General features: G+C 46.6%; 1 long non-coding RNA gene across 1 annotated transcript; it reads right to left on the bottom strand.

Annotated features, from left to right (window-relative positions):
• Window positions 1-1,481: 1,481 nt before the first annotated feature.
• LOC130580942 (uncharacterized) lies at window positions 1,482-4,158 on the bottom strand. The gene is made up of 3 exons (XR_008966168.1): window positions 4,084-4,158; window positions 3,093-3,314; window positions 1,482-2,441 (listed from the first exon to the last, which is right to left on the bottom strand). It is a non-coding gene; the product is annotated as an uncharacterized LOC130580942 (long non-coding RNA).
• Window positions 4,159-4,873: the final 715 nt, after the last annotated feature.

Genomic DNA, 4,873 nt, shown 5'->3' with positions numbered 1-4,873 from the left:
CCTGATAACAAATAGATTACCCTTTTCTTTTGTGGATTGGATTCCAGTAAACCCTGCATTTTGGATTCTAGGTTCCCTCCATCTACCTCTGAAATCCCTAAATAAACAAACATCGGATTAGACCTCAGCAGCTCCCTTGCTCATCGAGTGAAGTCTTTAAAAGCATTTTACACSGACAGTCTTGCTCGCATTTCAGACTCTGTTAACCTCGGACTTTGGGAGCTCCACCTTCCTCTTAGATGTCTCAGGGAACTCACCTCAGTGATTGGAAGGTTTGMCTCTATTTATGACCCTCCCTGACTCCAGTGAGGAGCTGGAATTGCTGTTGACACCAGGAATGACAGAAGTACRTGCTGGGGTTGGAGGGTTTCTGGCACATGACCTGCTAACCTAGAATTTGCTTGGCAAAGTCCAGAGGGTGACTTTTAACCTCAGAGCAGTTTGCAAAACCACATCTGTGACCAATAAATGTGAAAAAGAAATGAAAAAAAAATCTAGCCCCTACTGAAGGATGAAAGACAGCACACCTTGCTGGGCACTGGTGCTGGAATCAGGATGGTGACAGGGAGTAACGGGACAGGTCATGTTGTCAGAAGTTGTTCGTGGATGGAGCCCATGCCTCACATAAAGGAGGCAGCACAGCAGGTTAAACTGAAGGTATCTCATAGCTCTAAGTCTTGAACTTAATGAGCCACATCTTTATTTGTGCTGCAGCCCCTTCTTATCCCAAACTGCCTTAACCAGCTGCCAGAGGATGCCCGGGAACGGAAAATTCTCCGGATAACAATAAATTGGTGTAACGATTCAGTGTCACCTCACATCCTGCTAAGCAATAGAGAAATCACGATGAGAAAAATAGGCACGACCACAGTGGCACTGAACAGTGGAATCCTAATTCCATCGCCCTTCTTGTGGGCGACAGATAACCCAGTGCAATTTACAGCCGCTCTGAAGCGGCTCCAAGTCTCAGCAGGAGTCAGGAAAGCTCAGTGTAGCCTCGGGACTGAGGAGTCAGAAAGATCAGGGGAGTTGTTGTTCCATAACCTTGCCTCTGCACCAAAACAAGGGGGCTGGTTTGGAGTGGGAAGCACTCCAAGCAAAACACAAAATGTTAATCACTGAAATGAAGGTCCTCCTCTGGATCCCTCTCTGGAGAATAGTCTGTCTCTGATGATCATGCACAGACTCCCAAAGAAGGTAAATTTTGGATTTAAATCTGTACATCAGCGTGTGAATGACAGCATTAAATCTTGGCTGTAAGGCTGAGATATCTCCAAGAAGAGGAAAACACTTTTTCCACTTAACTGGCTGAGGTAGAGGAGGTAAATATATTGTCTCCCACTATTAAAGGGCGAGGAAATAATTTACACATGTGTATTACACCTTTGCATCTAACAGTGGTGCCTTTTTTAAATTCAAGAGTCTAAAAGTTTAGAAATACCAACATTAAGGTGGCCTATGTGACTATAATTTGTCCCTTCTGTGCGTTTGCATTATGATATAGTATTTAATTGTAATTAGATCACACGCTGTTCCTTTGACAGGCTCCCGGGCTCACTCCTTGTACAGAATAGACTGTGTTCGCTACGTAATAATTTTATTTTCTCCTCGCTGTTCACTGTGTGGCCCGTGCTTTATTTACAGCAGACTATTCAAATATTGTTCTGAAGATAGATTTATTCATTTCCTCCTGAGCTTTTCCATGGGACTCATCACTATGGTATCCAAATGCTTCACAAACTCTAATTTATTTTCTCAACACTGGAGTGAGAACCGGTGTTGCCCTTATTTTACAGACGAGGAACTCGGGTGTACAGACGGAATAATAAAAAATATCTTTTCATTTCAGAGATCCAATTAGAAATACTCAACGGCCTGATTTTGTCAGAAAATAGAACATGGCCAAGCATCTAATTGAGTCAGAAGTTGTATAAATTCTCAGTTATAACAGATTTATCTGCAAGAACTCTTCACTTCTGCACGTCAYGCTTCAAAATGTCAGCCTAAGCACCTGGGCAGTGCTGACTGCACGGTTTGTGCAGCGCTGGGTAGGCTCTCTTTAGGGATTGTACTTTGCATCCCACAGATGCCTGAGGCTTTCTGGGAGCAGCAGTCACCTGCCCCATCCACAGTGCTGTGCTTGCTCACCTYGCAGTTCCTCACAAGGTGCACAAAACACCTACATCTGATTTTTACAGCAAGTGAGGTGGAAGTTCCTGAGGCACTTGCCTGGGTTCCCTGACCTTGGTTCAGTGTCTGAGCCTGGCTTATCCTTCTGCTCTGTCCGCCTTTGTCCCGCTGTTTGATACCTGGGGCATGTGTTACTGTGCAGCCTGGGTACAGTTGGTTTATTGAATATGTTCTTCCTTCCCATGTAGAGAAAATCCCAGCAATGTAATCCCRGGCTCTCATTGATGCAGGCCATCATCAACCTGGAAACACTATGAGGGATGCCATGGTTGGCACAAGCTCCAGCACTCCAAGTGGGTGAGGTACGTTTTCAGCATATTTCAGGTACCTACTGCTGTTTTTCAGGTGGTCTTCATTCCCATTCCCATTCCCATTCCCATTCCTTTCCGCTCTGCATCCTTTCCTCAGTCTCTGTCATTCCCATTCCTACATCACTTTCTGTAGTGAATTGCCTCTTCCCATAGGCCCTGCTGCATCCCACACGCAGCCTCGGGGTCCTCCTCCTTTTGCCCCACTCCAGCTCTTCCATTCAATCCCTTTTGCCCGCCAGGCTCTACCTCAGCCCTTGGTCAGACCATAGGGACAGGTCCTGGTCCTGCCAAGCTGCACATCCTCCTCCTGGCAACTTCTCCCATTTCCACTCTGACTTTAAGTCTTCTCCCAGCAGCCTGGCTCCCAGACTCTTCCTTATGAGCTTTGCTTTATCCCTCTATCCAGGTAGACCTGGTTTTCCTTCTGGCTCCTCATTCCCTTCCACCACCCTGGAGAATCTCTGTGCCTGCCAACTTACCTGTCCTGGACCCAGTTCCCATCCCCACTGCTTGTTTTTCAAGGAGCTTCCTACTCCTTCCTATGTTTCTCAAGAGGACTGGAAGGACAGGTTCCCTGCTCACCCTTCCTACCTGCAGACTTGGCATGGTCCAGAGCAGCCGRGAACTGGAGCTGCAGGTCCAACTCTGATCCCACAGCCCTGGGCTGTGATGAGGATGAAGCTGTTGTGCAGTGGAAGCACCGGGAAGCCCCTGCTGAGCACCAGTGGGACTTTCAAGAGGATGCTCATGGTGGGGTTTGACAAAGTGACGTGTGACAAAGCGACCATTCTCATTTTCAGGCTGGAAAGATCCCTGACAGAAGGAAGAACAGGAGAAATTTTTATAATTTAACCCAAGGTATGAACTTCAGATGCTTAAATTTCAACACAGTGGTTAGTCTGGCCCTATTAAACACAACTGAGGGTAGAATTTTATGATGGGAATTGCTAACCAGCTTTAATAGGAGTTACACTACCAGTCCTGCCTTTTAATCACCGCTTCCATTCTCAGGATAAATTGCAGCTGGTTGCTGGTAATCCTTGTGGCATATCAGATAGCAGCGTAACTCGGCAAGGGTAAGCTGGAGAAACCCAAACATCCTTCTGAGGAGGTAATTATTCCATTGTGAAAATGCCCCGGGATATTTTTAGTGGCCAAACCCCCCGTTTCCTGACAGAAACATAAAATAATGAAGCAAATTTCACAAGGAGAGATGCCTCAGACACCTGTATGAGCTGGTGCTTTGCAGTCACGCCGGTATTTAATTCGCCGTGTGCATCCCTGTGTCCCTGTACAGCAAAATCCACACCTTCGTTTGGGGCACTGCGCACCCTGCCAGCGTCTGCCTCGCRGAAAACCCTCTCCATAAACAAATCTGCAAATCCCGCTGGATCAGGGAGAATTTCACGGGAATATAGAGCTGCCTGCAACAAGARGGACACCCTGGCCACACACACCGAGGTTATCAAGGGAAACTTGCCTTAAGGGGAGTCTTGCAACCAGCGTAAAAGTCTGGGTTTTGTGGAACAAATGATTTTAAATCAGTTTTTAAACATTTTGCAACGTTTTGCGGGGAACGTACCTGTGTTTCACACACCATGGTACCTCAGGGTCCAGTTCCCTACCRGTTACCTCCAGCCCTGGCCCCACATAATTTATGTCCTGAAAGAGACAATCCAATTAGTCAATAATAAAATGAACAAGGACACCGTGCGTGTTGTAAAAATATAATTTAGTGGGTAACAAGCTGAGATGGAAAAAAATATCAGGGTACACTCCATATGATTAATGAAGGAGGAATGTATATTTATAGCTTTTACTGTGCCCTTTGTAAGGAGACTGGATCTGGCAGTAGGGCTGGAACTGGCTGGTAACAATGCGGCATTCCTGTGATTAGGATTTGAATGGCAAATACTGTATAAAACTAATTACACCCAGGAGGATGAAAATACATTTAATTTGCCTTTTCGGAACATGTCTGGCCTTTTCTTCACGTTATTTATCTTTGAGAAGCATATTTACTGGGAGACGCGGCATCCCGAACGGAGCAGCAGAGTTGCTCCCAAAGAAAACAAGTTTCCCCAAGTTATTTTTCTACATTTAGTTCGATTTCGGGYTTCTTGGCGGCTCCAGATTGCTGCTTCCCAGAACCACGGCAGAGCAGGGCCCCCGCTTCCCACACCCTCCGGCTCGCCACATAGCGGGGATACCCGGATCGGTGCCGAACCGTTTGGTTTTCCATGTTTTTACGCGTGGAAAACGCGCAGGTCCCGCACCCACGTTGGGTCTGGTCCTGGAGAGGGGAAACCACAGATTTATTTGGTTAAAACACAACAACTTTACGCACCGAACGCCTGAAGGGAGGGGGCGCG

This window comes from Malurus melanocephalus, unplaced genomic scaffold (genome assembly GCF_030028575.1).
Source record: "Malurus melanocephalus ecotype Western Australia unplaced genomic scaffold, MMel_1.1 scaffold_372, whole genome shotgun sequence".
Taxonomy (NCBI): Eukaryota; Metazoa; Chordata; class Aves; order Passeriformes; family Maluridae; genus Malurus; species Malurus melanocephalus.
The sequence above is the reverse complement of the archived record's forward strand: the minus strand, read 5'-3'. Positions and strand labels throughout refer to the sequence as shown.